At 37.6% G+C, this 22,062-nt stretch overlaps 1 protein-coding gene across 18 annotated transcripts in view; it reads right to left on the reverse strand.

Moving 5' to 3' along the window:
- CSNK1G3 (casein kinase 1 gamma 3) overlaps positions 1 to 21,801 on the reverse strand; it is an 80,079-nt gene extending 58,278 nt beyond the window's left edge. For 14 of the 18 annotated variants that reach the window (XR_003253183.1, XR_003253182.1, XR_003253181.1 and 11 more), the window contains exons 1-3: positions 21,412 to 21,500; positions 20,524 to 20,575; positions 4,565 to 4,634 (exon numbers count right to left, since the gene is read on the reverse strand). The gene's annotated coding sequence lies outside the window, so the exon portion shown is untranslated. Of the gene's footprint in view, positions 1 to 4,564; positions 4,635 to 20,523; positions 20,576 to 21,411 lie in introns of all 18 variants that reach the window. The other 4 variants (XM_026063898.1, XM_026063899.1, XM_026063914.1 and 1 more) reach the window with 4 other exon arrangements.
- Positions 21,802 to 22,062: the final 261 nt, after the last annotated feature.

Raw genomic sequence — 22,062 nt, forward strand, 5'->3', positions numbered from 1 at the left:
AGCACGCTAGCTGCTCTGTGTGCATGCTTGTCCAGATGAAGCCTATTAAGTAGTTTCCAAGATGCTGAAGCTTTACCAGTGAGAAATTAATTTGCACAAGTAATAACTTTAATCCATCTATAATCATAGGAAGAGCTTTAATTTGCAAAGTCCAAACCACAACTAAGCCCACCCCACACATAACCAAACACTAACAGCAATGCCTAGAATTAGTCTTAGCTTCTAGATTTCAGTCTTGAAGGTCGCCAGGGAGCCATTAGCAAGACCATAGTTTACAAATGGTCATCCACATAAGACACACTGTTGTCCATACCTGCTGACTGTCTCAGACTTTTTTGAAACTCAGAAGATGGAGAGAGAAAAATGATGGCATATTTCAATCAAAATTATTTTTGAAAACAAAAGTGTTATGTCCTTATTTGAAAAATTGATCTAGAAAACTGTTCTTTGAAACAGACTAACATGTTCCTCTGAACCTCCAAACTCTAAAGCGCAATAGGAGGCACTRCCTTGTGCCTTCACTGTAGAACCACACAAAGTTACAGGTCCCAAAGGGAAAAATACATTCTGCATATACAAAAAGATTTGATGATGTTAAACAGTCTCCAACAACTCCAGCTGTTGTAGATATCTATTCTCCCTACAAATGAGACTTCCTGTTGTCAGAGGCTGAAATTCAAAGGACAGCAAGAAAATGACAGTCTTGTTCTTAACAGACTCTGCTGAAAACCCAAGCACTGTGCTAGAGACGTCCAATTCAATCGTAGAGGGAGGACAAAAGCTTGAAGGTAACAGGGAAAGATGCCACTGGAACAAGGAGAAAGGGAAAGTCCAGGAAGAAAGGGACAAAAATGGTAAGTGTTAAAACAGGACTCAGAGGGAAGAGAGAGAACACTGCCACTCCTGTTTTCTCTCCATCTGAATCCCTCCATCTCAAACTGAAGATGACTAATATGGTGGGAGGACAAACACAAGATTCTGCATCTATAAAAGATCATGGCCTGCAATGCAACTCAGTGCCCCAAATTTCATTTTTCTTCCACAGTTCTGGAATATGTGAACAGCCCTGGATGAATTCTAGAAGGGAATGAGATACTTGGCACAGAACATGGTAACCTGCTACTCCTATCTGTGACAGATGGCATTTGCTTTATTTTTCTGTTCACAATTGTGCTCTTTTAAGAGAGTTGTGCCAGGCAGAGCTCCTGTAAGGCAACTGAACTACCGAGCATATTCAAGTGAAGATCCAGAGACCTTTGTAAATGGCCTGCCACTCATGCACAGCCTAAGAAACTAATGAAGAGGGCAAAGAAGTCCCTAGAAACCAGAAAAGACAGGACAGGATTTGCTGACACTCAGTCACAAGATTGCCTAGAAGCAGAGGCTCATCTACAACAGGAAACAGCGAGTAAGGGCTGCCATGCACAAACATCCTTATTTTTGTTCTGTTTTTCCTAGACTTTAGCTCCCTGCTTAAGTTTAGCTTTCATTCAAATAACATTCTCCTGGCTTTTAATTTAAAAGTCCTTCAATCTTCTGTGTAAAGTTTACTATAACAAAGTTAAGTATATATGCCATAAAGCACCATCTGCCTGGGTGTCCTACCATATCACTCATCTCCATTAAAATAATACACTTACGCTATGTATACACCTCTCCAAATGCTGGTATCTTAGTTAAGGATAGCAAGCTCCTGGCTCCTTTATTCTGCCTGTCTTTAATCCCTTATTATACAACCTCAACTTTATTTTAAACTATCTTCTATGTAACTTTATAAATAAGCATTAAATGAATACCTAAATAAGGATTCTTTTAAGTATTCATACATATTCATAAAGCTAAAACAGAACCAAGAGAAAACTCTGCTTTTCAACTTTAATATTTTTATTCACTGCACATGACAGAAGCTAGCTCAATTTCTGTTAATRCATACCTAGCCCATAGCACAGCAGCGTAAAAACAGCCTGAGTACAGATTACACCAAACTGAAGCTCTTAAATTCATAGAGACAAAATATCCTATTTGAAAATACATAAATAAAATTTTCAGGTTCAGTGAGTTTCTTCCAAGATATCTGTAGTTATACTGTAAATATTCAGTTTATGAAGTTTCTAGACTGTTTAAATGCTGTATTTAAGTCTGCTAGTTTTTGAAGTTGATTCACCTTATGTCCTACTCTGATCCAGTTAGGCATGCCTTCAAATGGTATGCTATGCTAACTTTCTATTCAAGACTTCCATTTATAAACGCATTAATGCAAGATTTGCACTTAAGCATGTGAGACAAGCACATAGTATACTTATAATTTCTAAATAGTATTAAGTCATCAGAGATGGAGACTTATAATAAGGTTAGACTCTTCATTTAAAACATTATATCTGCATACCTGAATAAATTTTTCCACAAATTGAAGAGTCTAATATTTTAGATGTTATCTAATAGAGGTACTAATAACTGACTTTCAACTCAGTTATACTAATACAATCTTTATCAAGACAAGATTTTCCTGATTGCTTTTATATATACAGCCTCACAGTGTTTTAACATAACACTGCACACCTAAACAATTATCAAATCACATGTTCTTTGTAAGCATTTGATACACAAGTTGCTTTATAAATTGAAACACAGCCAATTTAGAATCGCATTAAAGAAACTACTGCCAATATTTAATTCTGCTTTTTACTCTGCAATTGAATTCACAGTAGTTGACAGCTATAATTAGTTTCAAAAACAAACATTTATAAATATATTTACACAATGTTATCTTCTGCAAATAAAGATACAGGGGGAACAGAATAGCCAATATTAATTGGATAATATATCTTAAGACACATCTTACAGCTATTTATATTGTCCCAAGACTTCAGAAAATCTGACAGGACTTATCCTACAAGAAGCRTCAGCTAACTTTAAAATGAACAAGAGAGCTAGTGTTTTAGGATCTCACTTCTAAGCGTGCCACAAAACAAGATTCTCCAGTCTAAGAGAAGAAAATATTCTTAAAGTGGTATTTACTATTTCTTGTGCATTTACGAAAATTAATAATAATAATTATGGAAAATGAAAACATGCACCCCAAATCCATGCCATCCTACCTGGTAAAAAGAGTTTAATTTATACAGACTCTCCAATGAGCAATCAAAACATTATTTTCACAAATTACATCTAAGTTTGAGTGATATCCTACAACAAGCAAGGATGTTCCTCACAAACACAGTTCTTGAAACTTTATTTTGTTGTTTTCAGAAAAAAATGCCTTGTAACTGATGCAATGCATCACCTAGAAAGGCACTAAGGGGAGAAAGACCAAGACCAAAGGAATGCAAAGTAGTAAGAGAAGAGATTGGCAATATGCTACACATCATAAGGCTCTGCCACCCTATTGATCCAGGGTTGTTCCTTATATCTTCTTTGTAGGGAGTATAATGGAGTTTTCTACTTGAAGGAATTCAAGAGAGTTCTTTTAAATGGTCCTTTTCAGTATTCATATAGTTTCCAAACTGCATATAAGCGGTTTTTATTCCCTGCTCAGGTCACACTGTGGCCTGTTTCTTTACTCATGTCACAACTACCTCCACCCCTTTTCTGGATGATAGCCAAGTTAAGGGGTTGAACTTAGTACTTCAGCATTTATTAGAAATTAATTCCATTTCTTGTCTCTGCCTTACAAAAGCAATTCATATCTTTCAAATTTGTGAAATTCCAAACACTGAGCGTTTGGTGAGTACAGGTGAGTAACTTTAAAGAAGCAAGCAATTCCAGTACAAATAGCCTAGCATGAAGTTTTCAATTTAAGAAACTATTACTTCTGAAACTTTCATATCCACACAGAGCCACAAAAAGATGTTAGCCAGACATCACCTTAAAAATTAGAATACAATCAAAAAGATAAGTTACACTGTGTTCAAAGGATACAGATAAGCTTGAGCATTTATCCAATAGTCATTTTTGTAACTAGTACTAACATTTTGACAGCAAATCACAAAGCAAGAAAAAACACTAATAAAAAGAAACAAAACAGAGTATATCATGAAAAAACATTACTGAATGTGTTCCTAAAAAGGTTAAAATACTCTTCCATGATGATTAAGCAATGGTTTAGGGAGCGTTTTACTGAAACATACAGAAATAATTCATGAAGACAATACATTTACACAAACATTTTAGTTTTCAGAGATGAATCTATTATATGCCAATTTATGTGCTTGCCTTTTCTGCTTTGAATTAACAGCTATTACAGTTACATTACAGGTGCGCTTATTTAAATAAACTGAACTGAGTACCTTCTGTCAGATTCCTGCTAAAGGAACATGGGAAGCCTTGTACATTTTTAATATATTACATGTTAGAAGGAAGACAAACATTCCTATCAGTTTCTCCAGGATACAAGCATTCTCTTACAACATTTCCTAATAAAATAATCTGCACCTAAGTCGACATAAACAGAGCATTTAGAACTTTACTGCACACAAGTTGCTGTATAACATTATGAAATACTTGTCTTAGAAATATAAAAGGCATTCGTGCTTTTGTTTGGTTGGGTTTTTTTCATTACACTTACCCATGAAAGTTATATTGTTCACAGCAATATGTTTTCTTCACCATAATGCTCACATTTTAGAAGGAAAACACTATAAGGCAAAGAGATGTATGTAGCATTTGCAATCAACTTGGGCATTCTAATACTTCTGATACAGAATTCAAGTAAAGTACATATTAAGGGTTAATAGCATTAGTTTTCTTAAAAAGTTAAGTAGGAGCCAGCTGATTAGCTTGTTCAAAGACTCAAGATAATTTAAGATTCAGAAGTCAGACACCATGCAAAAGCACATATCAACTAAGGCAAAGAAAAACATATACAGTATAAGTGCTCTAAATTATTTGTATATTTTTTCTTGCTACATTAAGTTAAATGGTATACATTCTCTTTACGTGTACTCTGCCCATACAGTGCACCCGCCTCTTCTCCAGTTCCCAGTTTGCTTTTCTGTTCCATTTTCATTATTCTCATAAATGAGCAATCTGCTTATAAAAAAACATAAGGCATAAATAACGTGACCAATAAGTTTCAGCCAGACAGCAGGAAATACAGCTAGGATGTGCTCAAAAAATATTAAGTAACAGTACAAGGGCAAACACTCAATGAAAGCCAACTTAACAAAGCAATGTCACAGAATTGAAATGACTATTTATGTGGAAGTATGAAGAGAAAGAGAGGGCAAAGGAAGCTAAGAAAAAAGTCAGAATGCTATTACATAGTAGGAAAAGAAACTAGATCTTAATTAGAAATTAGATCTTCAGTTCATATAGATTGAAGATAAACAGTGAAATGAAACTGGAAGACCAGGAAGGAAGCACTTAAGATGCAGAACTGCCATTAGCTAAAAGAGGTTTTATCTGATGGAATTTGATAGATATTCCCAAGCACTGTAGAGAGGCTGCCTGAAAAGCAGGGAAAGGAGTGGTGAAGAATGCAAGAGAAAGTGAAGATGATAGCTAGTTACATGTTTCATTAGACGGAAAGCACACCGATACACCAAACACTTGCAGAAGAATAAAAGTGATCTAGGATTCAATTTTAGACAAGTAAAAAATTAGTGCTGACAAAAGACAACCAGGCTACTGGTCCTTCTCAATGCACTAGTTAGATCTAGACCATATTAACCCAAATTAACCCAAATCAAATTAACCCAATACCAACTTATCCACAAGATTAGGGTAACATCAGCCCAAAACACAATCCCAATTTGTAATGAAGAATCATATGAGGACACAGCATTTACTGGATACACAGAGAATGAACTACTTTTGCCAGGGCTGGTTTTATCTCAGTTGAGGTATGAATCCAAAGGCAACTCAATACCTTGGATTCACCAACACAGTCTATACTGCTTCTGATTCTGGAACTATAGTAGTTACTTCCAGCTCAGGAGGGTTTGCTCAGTGCTTCACTGCATGAAATTACCATGCCATAGTTTACCTACCCACATTATCATTTCCAAGCTTTTACACACTTGGCCTTACAGCTTCAGTAGTGTTCTTTCTACGGTACAATAGGTGTTTACATACTTGCTCACTAAAGCCAAGATAAGAACTACATGAACCATTCCCTAAAGTCCTCTCCCAAAGGTTAGATGAGCATTTTGTGATATTTGAAGATGACAGACCCCTATATTCCTTGAAAGGACATTTTTACAGAATCATGTTTTGCACATTGATGATTTCTACCTAAAGCTTGCTTAGTTGAGACAAGGAGATTCAGCTTAGAAAATTCAGCTTATTTGAAATGCCTGTTTTGCACTCTGCTAAATAAATTCTACACACAGAGCAACTCCATAAGTTGTAATGGAGCTCTATAGATGTGTAAGCAAAAATGATCTTGCAATTCACCAACATATTCGTAAATTAAATTCTGTATTTAAATCCATGTTGCACAGCTGTATAATCCTAAAGAATTTAACACTGAAAACTTTTTATCCTAAGAATTAGAAACATAGAAACTGTAAATGAGCATGTCTCACTTCCAAATTCCGCCATACTGTAAAAAAACTTAAGTATTCCCCACCCATCACCCATCCCCACAACAAGCAGGTGGCAATTTTTGGATGACCTGATCGTTTATGCTTGTGAGTACAGACAAAGAAAAAATATCTGAAGAACACTTCAGAAAAGCACTGCAATATTATATACAGAGTGTATAAACCACCAAGTTGAAAAATATTCAGGTTAATGTCTTCCATTCTGCTCCACTATACAATCAGTATAATCAGCAGCTTTGCTGCTATTGTTCCAAGTTCATATACCACCCAGATAGAACATGTATTATTTAATATGCAAACATATACTGCTATGAAGTAAAATAATCTTTTCCTTAATCTTCATTAGAGAAATTTTCTTTTAAATCCTCTTGACCTTTTTCTCCTAGATTCAGTATTCATAATCTAAGAGAGTATTGCAACATCAGCTATGAGCAAAAAGGATAATCACACAAGACCACAAAAAATTTGCTTGAATCTTTTTCAACTATATAATCACAACATTTGTATCAAATTTCTCCTTCAAGCATCTTGAAGACAAGTGTCAATTCTTTAGGTAACACCACTATCAAAGGTCATATATACCCACTCAGTTTCTTTCACATTTACTGGTGAAAAATCCCACATTCACTTGAAAGCCACATGGGCTGACAATTTTAAAACAACATGAAGKTTATGAAGTTTTATCATCACATGAATATTTAATTTCTTGCAGTGTCTCACTCAACAGGACATAAGAATATCCTATTCAAAGTGAGTTTTAGCAGAGTCTAATTACTGCCAGACTATTAGCAGACTTAAAATTCAAATTCTAATACAGGGAATGACACACCAGTAAAGGCTACACCTAGAAAACATTTTAGATATTTCTGGATCAGAGATCAGAGATATTTCTGGATCAGAGATGGACTGTACACATCTCTAAGTGTTAGTTAAAATTGTTTCAGTTAACACTACTAGACATTATATGCCACATAACAGACCCTACTCAACAGTAATAAAAACTTTTAAAAGATCCTATATGAGAGGGGGTTTGAAGACTAACTCATTTAAGCACCATCATTCAGACGCATCTCAGATGGCTGAGCCTGCAGCAGTGCCACTATAATAGCATGCAAGTTTACATGTTTTGGGGTGTATGTCATAGTAATGTTCACTTTCAAATGTGCAAGTCACCTTTAAAATAAAAATTCACTAGCTGGTTAATTCCTTGTTAATGTTTCAGACCTACTATTAAATAAACCTATTAAGAGAGCATTAAAGCTGCTAAATAAAACAYGCTAGAGTCAGGAAGTGACATAGTTAAATGAAACATGCAACCTTAACTGCTCCCTGAGGTACCATATGCATTACCATATATGGTTTAACTACAAGATCCCATATCAGTTCTAGTATCAGCATACTACCATTTTTCTCTAATTTTACAAGAAGCATACAGTAGCACAGGAGCTAGGGAGAAAAGAGTCCATGAAATAAGTAGTAAGGTGGTAAAAAACACCCCCTGGCTGAATATAAAGTACTTAAAAATTTAACCAAGTTCCTACTGTTTTCATACATGTTTTCAGTGTTCCTGCTTCCTCGAGCTTCTTGGTTCACAAACCTCCAGCCCCAAGGTCCTGTGTTTTTGGCACTTCTATTAACCCAGCAGCAGAGCTTCTCTTCACACCTTCCAAAAGTTTGCAGAGGAAGTTTCCACTGCCTCTTCCTCAGATTTCCTGGAACCTTCCTCCAACATTACACATAGCATTTATGGAATAATTCACCTAATAAGTAACCCTTGTTTCAGACAAAGAACAGTCCTGTTCAATTTTCAACATTCAACATCAAGTGTTACAAATACATGTGAACCACGCAGGCATATAGATAGAATTGTTTTTATTCAGCAAAACTCCTTAAAAGTATTTAACAGTAGAAAGACTAATTTATTTCACAACTTTGAAATCAAGCTTAGATTTTGACAGCTTCCTTACTAGGTCATCAGTACACAACTGAAAGATCTAATCAACTATTTTAAATACTGTTGCATGCCTCACTGAAAGAGTAGACTGTTCTTTTTAGGCTAGCTTTCTAGGCTAGCTTTAAGACGACTGCACCATTTTCACTCATTTTTATGTCTCCATGCAATAGGACAACAGTGAAATTTCAAATCCACAGCAAAAAGCTTCAGAATTGAAGACCACTGAAAATTTAGGACAACAGACTTATCTTCAGCAGTTTCTAGTCTCCAAAAGCTTTTGTGACGGAATATGAATCAGCTCTGTTTAGTACGATTCATCTACTTTAAATGAAAAAAAAAAAAAATCAACTGTTGGGTAATTTCATTATTTTCAATCTCTTTATTTCAGTGAAAGAAATTTAAACCTTCACTTGATCTTCATATGACCAAAAACAACAGTAGAGTTGATATTACAACAGCTTGATATTACAAATGAACATATCCATAGCTTTATTTTTTAAGCAAACAGATGCTTGTAGTGTCAGTATCATAATACTTGGATGGTTATTTATTTTTAGCTCTAATTTTTGAGCTGGAAAAGACACTTTCATATAAGAACTCCACAATAAAGTCAAAAGCAAAAAAGTTAACTCCATAACTTAATAGGTCAAAATCAGATTAGATGTTTGATCAAGAATATTTCATGATTTACTACATTGCAGAAGTTAAAAAAGTAAACACATTAGCATTTCAGTTGAAAGTAAAGACAAAGTGAGAGCTCTGAAATTTTCAGAACATACACAGAACTTCCACAGATGCTACATACACAGGCATGTTCTTCAACAATTCAGCGAATCTCACTATTTTCTGGTATACTTTTTACCAGGCAGAGATTGAATTCAGCTTCAACTTTCTGATCTCATCAAAATACCTACAAGCATGATTCAGTCTTTCAATAAATATTAAAAATATTTTATTTTGTAAAGCAAAACTCATTTTCAAGAAAATTTGTGATGTTTCCTCTTCCTGGTTGTCTGTACTTAAATTTCTCATTACTTTATCATTTTACATTTCTTGGAAGGCATTGCCTAAATTAATCTCAACAATATGAGAACTTATTCACCTGTAACTATTCATTTTTTCATTTCATTTTTGTTCATATCAATTTCATCCACTTGACAGACAAGGGAAATTTTTTCAGAGTCTAAAGCAGTCTAATATTTTCTTTCTTTCTCTTAAGATAAAAAGAAAATACAGCTTAGTATTGACTATTTCTATCATTTTAGCACACTCCAAGATTCATCATGTTTTTAGATGTTAGTTGATTCATCTGAGGACATTTTAGTCATATCATTATATCACTCTGGCTTCAGTCAGGAAAACAACTACCTTGAAGGAATTGTAAGAGAAACATGCAAATCCTCTGAAGCAACACTACTCCCCCCAAAACAAATATTTTGCTGCAGATTTGAATGCATCCAAGAAAGAGCAATGAACATTTTCAGGTTAGCATAAGTCCTTTAGTGAAAAGTGAACTACTACATGAATGAGAAACACTGAACACAAGCAGCAAGGATGCACCCGAATCAGATCTTCAGCAAGCACCCACATACATGCCACCAAAACCCACTGCTGACTGTCCTTCCCAGCCAGCTTGTGTCTTCACGAATACTGAAGGTCRATGCCTGGACACTACACCTTACTTTAAAAGTGTATTCACTACATTTATTTCACATAGAAAAAGTATGCAATATACTACTGAGTTGGAAAATCTTCCTAGAGTTTCATCAGCAAGGAGAGAAAACTAGCAAATCAACTACAACTTTTTGATGACCTACAGATCAAACACTTCAGCAAGTTGCAGAAATACAAGATACAAGTGCTTATTTAGGAAAGCAAATACAATACTCTAATTTCAAACATAATCAACTGAAATCCCCTTATAACAGAGTATGCAGGAACTCCGCTGTGCAATTTGCCTCTCAATGCATATGGCCTCAAAACACTTCCATGTTGATTTGTGTTTTTCCCCAGCACTTAGTCTGAGGCAACTACCAGATCATAAATGCTCTTAATTTTGTTTGCATTATCAGCAATTCCAACACTATGATGTTTGCATCTCAAGTTTCTTTTTCATTACTCTTTCTGGCATTTTGATTTCAAATCCTTTCAGTTTTTCACAGATTATTCTGTTGACTTTACGACTACCTGAAACAACTACACTGTTTAGGCAGCATCCAGTCTTTTCTGCTTCCACCTTCTGTGCCGTCACACCACTCTTGATTAACGGAACAGTTTTACAAAATCTCCAGCAGCATAAATACAAAAGAAACAGAATTACACATTTTGGCATGCAAATATGAGGTTATCAACATTCCTGGTGCTGATGAATTAAAAAAATATTTATTTGTTCACTTATCCCCATTTGTAAGATTGTACCTCAATGTTGGGTAGGTAAGATGTTTTTTGTTAATTGAAAGGAAGTCTACATAGAGTCTCAGTTCACAAACACATACCGACAAGCTTCACTCACAGAAGCAGCCTCACTGAAGACTCTAGGTAACTCAGAGCAACTTGCTCATGAATAAAAATTTAGCCAGCCAAGTCTTCAAAAAAAATTATGTTTTCCTGTCTAGATGTATATCTGCCAAAAAATAAATCCCAAAATTGTTTCCTTTTTCCAGTATCAACTGCCAAACAACTAGTTCAAAGTTCTAGTATGAGCTTTCAAATCCACACTTAAATAGCTCTTTTCATAGAAAAAGTTCATCAAATTACATTACCACATAAAATCCTCCTTTAATACTCAAAACRTAGCAGAAGAACAGATTTGATACTTTCAATTAAAATCTTGTTGCATATCAATGTGCATATATGACACATTAAACCAAATACATTAAGCCACTTAGTCAAAAACTAGCCAAAAATACACTTTGTATGCAGTTTGCATCTATTCAAACTAGTTTTAAAAGTCCATTCTAGTTTAGCTACCACAATTTTTCTTGTATCGAGGTCTAAAGTCACAGTTAAAGAAATCTGAAGGCCATAAACATTCAAACTTTAGTATCTGACCTGTACATTTAATTTGGTCATTTGAAAGACTATCTAACCAACAATAATGCAGTCTTCTCCTGCCACCCAGCTGGCAATCCTGGTCCAAATTTTGTCACATCAGAGGACACTTATGGTACTCAGGACCCTAACTCAACATAAGTTTTCCCAAAAGTATGACAGAATGGACTAATTACATAGAAGTTAAGATCCTCAAGCAATCTCTTCATCTCTGTAAACTTAAAATGAACATCAACTGCAGATATCTATTTTCTGTTCAATGATTAAACATCTATATTTTCTCACTGACCTAGAAGAAAAGTTTGGCTAATCCGCAAATCACACTTCATTACAGGCTTTCACAACAAAAATCCCACCAACTTCATTTTAGGATTCCATGTAGGTGGATGCATTTGCTTGCTTAAAAGTTTTGTGCACGCATCCTTCTTGCGGCATCAAGCCTCTTCATGCAATCATCATTTTAGAGGAACTCTGAAAACTGACTTTGCACAAAGGAGAGAAGCAACATATGAGGTGACGAAAAAAGATCTAATAGGGACAGCAAAGTTTATTTGCTAAAGAGTAGGGAAAGAAGGGTAACTGATAGTTGAGCAGCATTCCAATAACTTGTTTTCTCACTTTTCCAACTCCCTCCTCTCACTTAAACTGGCTACATGTCCACAACTGACAGAAAGCTAATGCTGAGTTTGCTGATGCTACATAATGGATGCTTCAATTTTTTTTCATCAATCATTGCACTATCAGCATTTAACTCTTAGAACTGAAATGTTTAGATTAGTTTAATATATCTAAGTTAAAGTGGAACACATATCTGAAAGTTAGAAAACAACATAAGGATGACATTTCCACATTTCATCTGATATCATAGATGTATCTGAAGATAAAATTAAGCATGACTGTGAAGCACTCCAGCACTTCAAGGAAAAACATTCCCTAAAAGGCCAAAAGACACTAATTACTCTGTTTTCAGATTAGAATTTGGATAGGATAAAGTAAATAGTGTGCTTTAGCATTTCACAAATGCTAGACAAAGAGCACTTATTATGAATAGCACTTTACCAATGTACAGTGTATATCTGTTTAACTCAACTGAGTGGAACTAATTTCCCCTTACCCATCTAATTACATGATTGTATTCTACCATAAGAACTTAGAGGAGGACCAAACTCAAGTTAAATAACTAACACTGGCATTTTCAACTTGCAACTGCAATCACATCAGACATTCACTACTGTGCTAAACTCAGGGAAAAACAAGGCTGGAAAATAATGTGTCACATACTGCTGCCTGACAGATCATGATCTGAACCCATAAGACAGTTGTCTTTCACCTGTCATATTGAACATTAATCTTCTCTATGTTCTCTACTGAACATTATTCTTCTCTAATACCCCCAGAGATATGGTCCTAGCAAGTTTCACAGGCTTTGACAACACAGAACTACTGAGAGTATGTTTTAGTACCTGTGCCTCTTCGTTTTCATCTTACTTCCACAACCAGTCTGTGCCCTCAACTATTCCCGAATCACTCCGTTTTTTTCCTACTGCTCTATTTTAGTCCAACAATGACTGTATAGAACTGCAGCTCAAGGTGTGCTCTGTCATAAGGCCAGTATGGTTATGTTCACTTGGATTTGGGAGGCAGGAAGCACTCCTGGGACCCCCCAGCTTTGACAACACTCCCAGTCACAGCCCTACTCACTTGTTCACTGTCCAAGTCATGTATTTCCTCCTTTTCTTGGGCAGCAAAGAAAACACTGAAATCATAAGCTGGAAAGTCACTCTGTGCTAAGTTCAGTGTCCAGCACCACAGTGATCTTTCACTACCACCTGGAACCAGTTCCAGAAAAGTTTTGCTCTGCTCGTGCAGCCTAGAYTTGGACATGCTCAAGAGAGAATTTTTGTAGCGCTTCTTCCGAAATGTCAGCTCTGATATTTATAAATGGTGTTTCTCAAAGCCTTAAGACTCAACAGAATTTGGTTAAACATCAGTGGAGAGGTTGACAGGCCACCCCATTAAACTTCCAGTTCCTAACTTAATTTAACAGCACCAGAACTGATAAGTTGAGGGCTTTGTTTCCCTGCCTCTCTAAATTGGTAGAACATCCTAAGTTTATTTTAGATATTAACCAGTTTAATCTGACCTAATACTATTTTTAATTCTGAGGCAGAAACTAGTATGAAAAACTTCAGACTTAATTTGACAATGTTTTTGCTACTGAAAGTACAACCTTACAACAGATGCTAACCATAGAAGTTCCTGCTGACTCTGTATATAAAAGTACACAGCACAAGTTAAAAACTACATCTYATGAAAATGTCTCCTTCGTAAGTTTTGCAACTAGGAATCTATCAAGGTTTTCTGACAGCAGTAATCAAACACAGAAATCATATGATACTACTATTGTAATAATTTCTAAATCTCAATTTGACAGATAACTCCCACAGCAATGAGCTCTGTCACACACTATTACCAGATATACTTGCAGCTCTTCCCTCACATGCAAAGCGCTCATCACAATGTCTACTTAAAATATCTTTATTAAAACACAACTACAGCATTATATTTTCAAAAAGGCTCGTAGAAAATGTTTTCTTCTTGCCTAAGTTTGATATGAAAAAAGCATGTAACAGATGCAAAAGAAACCTTAAACACCAAACCAGAAACACACACTTAGCTACTTGCACATTAAACACAAGATGCCTAGTGACACTAATTTTTAAAGATATTAAGCCACAATTAAGATAACTAATAACAAATTAAAGATTTTATGTAAAACATACTTAAGCCAATGACCTTCTACCAAACTGAGTGAGCTTTTTAACACAGGTCTCCCAAATCTTTTTATACAAAACTAATGCTGAACATGAAGCGATCTAGGGTAAATGAAAAGCTCTGAGAATTAAATAACCAGTATTCTACTGAAGTCAGTTTTGCCAAGGATCTAAGGTGAACTTAACCACCTTCACTGATTTTTACTTAAACCAAAATTCTAATACACTAAAATACAACAACTTTACTACATAGTGCCTACATTAAGATACTAAGTTTCTAATTTACTACTTAAGAGATTAAGACAGATTCAGACTAATCTTCAGGTTGCTCCCCAAAAGCAACAATATTAGCAAAGCTTTGGTATCTACAGGTTAGTACAGCTGCCCTACAATAACCTCAGTTCCTTGGTAATAGCCTCCATGTTTCCACAACAGTTCCAGATCTCCCTCTAACACCTTGAGCTTTCTTTTCTCAAAACACCCAGTTTATTTACACAATAAAACTATTACCTTCCTTTCTCACTCAGCTAACAGGCCAGCATGTGTTGCTGTTTACCCAGTTTATCAACTTGCAAGTTGAATAGCTGTCAAGCTACTACCACACAGAACAGATAACATTCTCCCTGCCTTTCCCAGGCTGTGGATAATTTATAGATCTCTATCTAAATACTAAATACCATACCGATTTTTATAAAGCTTGTAGGAGCATAGTATCTTGATGGAGATACAGAAGTTTAAACTTGGTTAAAACTGTTCAAGAAGTTTCAACACTTACATAGGCAACAGATGAGAACTGCAGATCAGACACACCTCATTTCTTTAAGAAAAAGGGTAAAGTTTTTGTAATAAAATTCTAAGTACAATTAACAGATTTTAGAGCTTAAAGCCAGAAAATTAACAACAAACATCAAAAAGGCATTTCTGATAGCAAGTCAAAGACATTTATCTCTTAGTTTGGTAAAAGTTTAAAGTAATTTAGACATTGTCTTCCTGTTGTCTGTTGATGAAAATCTTTCCTCTGTTAACTGTAACTTCAAGCTGCATCATTTATCCTTTCAGATTTAGACAGAGCTCAGCCTGTTGACAGAAARCATTAAATAGAAGTAAAATGTGAAACTTTCATAACTTGATACATGGAGCCATCTGCTCCTAGAATAATGTAGGAAATGAATGAGTAGCAATTGTTTGAGGCAATTTTACCTAGAAAAGGAAAGGAGGAGTGTTTTACATTGGGCTTCTTTGCTTTCAAAAGTCACTGTTTGTAAGCCACAAGTAAGAAAATAGCAGTCAGGTTTTAAGTGGAGCATGTCTCCCATGACCCTAACTGCAGTCATGTCCCTTACTGCTATTTCCACATAGTGCAGAATTTTTTGTTAAAGATTTCTGCATTTACAGATATCATCAACGTGTAAACTGACACAGACAATATCATCAGCATATGAAAATAACTATCATGATTGTAAGCTGGTGGAACTCCTGTTAAGCAACACAATATTTTTAAAGTTGCTTTATATCACATTAAGAAGCTGTTGATACATGAAATGCCATTCATACCTTTCTATATAGAAATTCAAACTGCTTTATTTAAGTCCAAATATAAAGTCCTAAAAAGGAAAACATTTAGTGCCTTAAATACAGAAAGATACTTGAGAGATTTTCCATATAACAATACAATTTTAAAATAGTACTTGCTTCTAGACTGCAAAGGTGTCATACCCTGGACTAAATTACACATTCCAGAAAAGCTGATCTACCACAGACGCTCCTACTTCTGAAGCTCAGCACATTTTTTTCTACAAAAATCCAGCCCATGCAGCCATTCAAATATAACAGATGAACATTTACTATGTAACCAGCTTCCTGAGCCCAAACACAAACTGAACCAACAAAATAGTTTTAAGGCTGCAAAACAGCCAATCTAAGTCCAAAATCATTTTAAAAAAATGTCATGAGACAATACAATGGCTCAACACAGACAGAAGGGGAAGGCTCTCCTCTCCTGCTACAGGTGCCTGCTGCTCCTACTCCTTACCAGCAGACAAATCAACTTAGTGGAGGATACAAGAGACAAATACAAAGCAARAGAGGGGGTACAAAACTACAGCCAGGAATAGGGGCAGGGGAGGAAAGCCTGGGCAGTAGAGATCAGAATTTTCTCACTTGGCAGCAGCCAGACATTAAATCACAAACCAGCTCATGTAATTTCAAAGACTGGTGTTTCACAGTAGGTTTAAGGCCCATTTTAAAGACAGCACACTTGCTCTCAGTGAACTCCATATGCTAACTGCCACCTGAACACTGCTGTTAATTATGACTGCTTTTGTTTAAAATGATTTAGCTACTGTTATTGTATGTAGTTTACTAAATAAAGACCACCAAAATAGCATCTCAAGAATTACTCAGAGAATAAACATGCAATAAAGTGTGATAAACCACATACTTTATCAAGGAATAGGTCCTGCTYGTCAGAGAACACCTCAGGATTTTTTTTACTACTGATTGTCTTCTGTTCTTACACTCCATATTCTCATTGCCTTAATATTTGAAGATGCCATACAGGTAGTTATAGCTGTGTAATCTGGAGAAAAATCCATTTGGGGAAAAATGACATTAAAATCACTAACAGATTATATTTAAGTACAACAGCAGCTATAAAAAAGTCTTTGTATCTTAGAAATTAAACAGGCTAGTAAGCTGAAAGGGAAAATGAAGGGAAATGGGAAAGCTATCGTAATACATTAGTGATGTTCTACACGGAGTCAGATTAAGTAACCAGCCCACAGTTACAATATTTAAATACCTTATTTGTGTCTCTGTCATCTGAGTACATATTTTTGCAGAGGCAGGTCTCTGACCTGTGAGTCTCCTCCTATTCCTAACTCCATTGCACAAGGCACTGATATTAGCCATATTAATAGCAAAAAACCTGTCATCTTCCCAGACCTACAAGGTACAACTTTATGTTGTACAAAATGATCCTCTTTGAACAGCCAAAAGTAGATATTGTCTATCTTGTATTGAAAAGCTTTCATAAAATGTATATAGATTTTTTTTAATATGTTTTTGAAGGATATCTACATCAGATAAAGAAAATCAGCAAGTGAGGGCAGCGGATGAGGACTAACTAGTGAAACGTGTCCAAATAAAAGTTCTTTAATGCAATAGCTGAGAGAAAAACAGTTCAATCAACATCTTAGGAGAATGCGCTGGTAAATACATTTGAAATACAAAAAGTGTTATAAACTTATGTTTACAAATATTCTCTAAACCTTTTCTTAGAAAGAAGCCTCCTATTCAATCATTTAAGGTAATGAATATATCCTCTGTTGCACACTAGAACTAAATGTAACAGAGGTGAGATAAACCTGACCAAAAGATGTTCATCTTTTTGATGAACACAGTTGAGTATTTTATTACTTACTAAAAGAACTTTAAAACTACTGAAACAGATGTGTCAAAATCCAAAACAATCCTACAGCAGTCTGGTATTCTCACTATGCAGAAGAGTAGACTTATTAAATGATAAGTAGCTTATCTAAGGTCACAGAGAGGGACAGATGTTTTGATGACTAGCTCCAACCATAACTGTCAGCCTAGTTTTTGACAACCTTCTTACCACTCTGCTTCTCTCTATGCAACTGTGTAGCTTAAGTAAATACACACCTTTTCCTTCATCGAACTATTTCAGCTGTGGCCTGCAAATTCCAAAACCCAGGTAACAATGTCTAGGGGGCTACTCAGAAAGAAGCTCAGAAAAATAAGCCCATCATCAGCACACTTGATTTCACTTGCATTGGCTCTGCACCAGCACTGAAGTGTTAAAATGCCTTCATAGCCAGAAAATCTCCAAATTAAGGCCTCCACAAATTAAGTATGTGACAGTTAGCTAAATATTAATTTTTTACCTTTTAACAGATTGGGGAAAAATTATATATAAGCCTCAAAACCCTTCAAAAGAATGTTAAAGGCACAAAAGCAAAGCACACAGTTGTTTTGCTTTTGCCCACTCTTCCAGGGTACATTAGTTGCTCCTTGGGGATATACCTAACCATCATACTATAGTCCCGTTTTCATCACTAAACCACCCCCATGCTTCATGATCAGTTTAAGATCATCTAATCACACTCTGCTGTTGAAAAGCATCRTCCCACTCTTCCCCTAACACAGGGTCAGCTCTGTTGCTCAACCAAGAGGCACATAGGACTGACTAAAACTTTCTTTCAGTGTTAGTTTCCAGCTGGCTTGGTGAGCTTAAACTGTGAAACTGAACCCAAAAATCCTTTGCAACAACTTTGTTCTTCCCATGGTGTGTCTGCCTTTAAGTGCATTATCATCTTTGTAGGCATTTTCAAAAAACAGTTACAAATAAAAACAAAGTTAATGAATAAGAACTAGCTATGTTTTGTTTACAACAGACTGAGAAGACTGTGTAGCTGATATGACTTCATTGATAAAAACTAGGCAAAGTTAGTACTGCTGATCAGGATCCTGTCTGTCCTTTAGTATGTTATTTTTGTAATTACAAGGTACTTGTAAAAAGTAACAGCTATTGCCACTTCTCTACTCCACACATTTCATCTATGTTCAATCTCAAAGACCTAACAAAAATAAATTCATCCTGATCATCAGGAGACTTCCTAATATTTTCTTTATTAAAGCACAATTTAACAACTGTTCAGCTTTCCAAGACAAAAGTATCTTACAAATACATACCAGTTTGGTACTTCTAACCATTAAACAACTTAGCAAAGTCATTATGGAAGCATAAACAACCCTATTTTTATAGGACATATTTGCAGGTGCAGTTGGGACACTAAGTTTTGATACATTGCATCAACAAGACTAAATATATTTATTTTTTAAAGTTATGAGTCTTAAAGAGTGAAATATTACCACAAGTCAAATCAGTCTTGTTAACTGCACATAAATTAGACGACAGAATCTCTCTCTACAGTTAAATGACTTTTATAAGGAAAAAAGAATTGCAGAAAGGGTATTAAAATGAAGCAGGTTGAGTCTCCTAACCGTCCTTGTATATCTTTAGCTTGATCATGCAGAAAAAGCTACTGAAAAAGCAAAGTATTGCAGTATCAGAATTGGTATTCTAAATTTTGAATTTTATTTACATTTTATTAGCAAATACATCCACTTGATTCAAAAGTACAGTAGCAAGACAGAAGAGCTGTTTCATCAGCTGAAAGTGATTCTCCACTGAAGAATTTGTCTACCTGTTTGACAGGTTACTTCTGTATTTCAGACCAGCACAATACAATACAACTTATCTCCAAAGTAAATACTGTTTCATTTATTGAAACATCTCCATTCAAAAGAAACTAACAGAAAACAAGGATGCCAGGTCTATAGAACACATCTCTTTAAATTTAGTTAACAGAGAAATCTCATCTTTTCTCCTTGAAAAACAACTGCACTACTCATCTTAGATTACAACACCCCAACTTGACACAGGACAAACATGTATCTATTAGGATATACCAGTTTTCAGAAAAGGGGTGAATTTACAGTGCATTTATCACTACAGTTCTTTATCACTGCAGCAGTCATAACCCAGGTGGCAAAACTTAATACACTTAACAGTGTGCTTCGCTTATGATCATGCTTAGAAACAGGCACAATAAGAGATATTTTTGCATACTCATTCATTCCAGTCCAAATATTTACATGACTGAAAAACACAAAGTGCTATTAGAACACTCTGAAGTTATAAAGCCCAAATTTTCACCTACATCAAATCACCATATTACAAGAATTTAAGGAATTTTTTCTTATTCATTCTAGTAAAAACTACACTTATAGGACATTATGTGTCTTCACCTATATTATGGCTCATCAGTTATTAAAACTGAAAAATRGAAACAATCCCATTTAAAATAAATCCTAACAATTTTGAATGCACAATTTGTAAGTGTATATTTAGTTACAAAATGCCTTACACATAACGTGCATTAGAAAAAGATCTTTTATCACGTTTAACTGCTTTTACATGCAGCACATCGCTTTAATACCAATTAAGGGCTTGCCTGCAAAGTCAACAGGAAAACCCTCAAACATAAGCTTTGTAATAGTTTCACAGCAAATCACCCAGATGATTGCTCTTAAAGATATTAATTAATTAATCTTAAAACCACTAACTTCAGTGTACATTTGTAAACTATTGTCAAAAAAAACAGCAATGCCAGCTCACCTTGTCTCCACTGTCTGCTAACCAAACCCGTACAATGTACTCCAGCAACCTACTTTTACAGAACAGAAAAACAAACTTATTCACTACAAAAACAGCTTAACTCGTGGTTAGACTAAACGTCACCAATAGCATTAAAATAAACAATTAGGCAGGAAAGGAAACAAGCAGGTAGCCTCACTCCTTCAGAAACAGCGTGTAGTTAAAGGTTTCAGAGCGATGGCTTTTGCCACACAGGAGAGAARCTACAGGAAAGTGAGGGGCCCTTCCACCGCCAGCCGTCTCCCGGCGGGGGGGCGAAGGAAGCGCTCCGCGCTCCCAGCACCGCCACAAACTCTCACGCGGGCTTTCAGCCGGCTTCACTAAGCCTCCTCACCTACCCGGCAGGCAGATCAGGCTCCCCGCTCCCTCCCGGATCCTGGCTGGAGCAGCACGGCGCGGAGCCCCCGCACACGCCACCTCCGGGAGGGTCAGGACCGCTGCCCGCCGTTCCCACCCTCACGCCTAACGCGCACCCGCCCCCCGCGCCCGGCACTCGCCCAGCACGGCAGCACCCCGCAGCCCCCTGCGAGGACGGGATGGGCCCGCAGCGGGCGCGCGGCGCTCGCTGCGCACGAGCCCTGCCAACCGTCGCCACGAGCCCCCACCTGCAACCGCCAGCCGCACACGCTCAGCCTGCCCCCACGAAGGACCCGGGTCAGGGCGCCCACACAGGGCCACTCGCACCCCGAGCCGCGGCCGCGGTCCCTGCCCTCCTCTGCACGAAGCGGGGCTCTGCCCCCACGGGCTACCGGGGAAAGGGGGACGGGGAAAAGGCGCTGGCCTTGGCCGAAGGGGCTGCTGCGGCCACGACGCTCGACGCGCCGTGGAAGGGTGGCGGGGGACAGTTACCTCCCGGCTGTGAGAAGCAGGAGGAGCCACGGCCGCTGCGGGGGGCTGAAGGGACCCGGCTCCGCAGTGCGCTGGGGAGGGAGGCTCCGCGCTCAGCGGCAAGGACTCAAGCGTCTGACGTCCGGCCAGCAGAACCGGCGGCGAGCCCCCACCTCTCGGCACTGATCCCGCCTGATTCTGCGCCGCCGCCGTCCCCGCCTGCGGTGCGGGCTGAGAGGTGGGGCCAGACGGGCAGGGCGCAGCCGGAGAGGTGTTCCGAGTCAGAGGGGAAGCGGCGGCGGAAACTGCCCCGGCGGCGGCGGCACAGAGCGCCCGCCCCTTCCCCCTCCGCCCCCCGCGCGCCGGCAGCACGCGCGGGCGGGGCACCTCGCCCGACTGCGGAGAGGGCGCACGCGGCCGTGGGCGTGGCTTATCACGGCAGAAGAGGGGCAGGATTGGGTGAAGGCGGGAAGAAGAGGGGCTTCGATCCCAAACCATGGGCCTGCCCCTCTCGCCGTCTGCGCGGAAGATTGACAGGTTCGCCGACCACTCGGAAGACGGAAAGCGAACGCCAGACAGCGGGAGGGGGCGGGACCCGCTGGTGGGCAGGGGAAGTGGCCAATAAGCGAGGCCCTGGGCGTGAGCGGCACGAGGGAGTGACGTTCGGGCTGT

The sequence above is a fragment of the Apteryx rowi genome, unplaced genomic scaffold (genome assembly GCF_003343035.1).
Source record: "Apteryx rowi isolate R43461 unplaced genomic scaffold, aptRow1 scaffold_203, whole genome shotgun sequence".
Classification (NCBI taxonomy): Eukaryota; Metazoa; Chordata; class Aves; order Apterygiformes; family Apterygidae; genus Apteryx; species Apteryx rowi.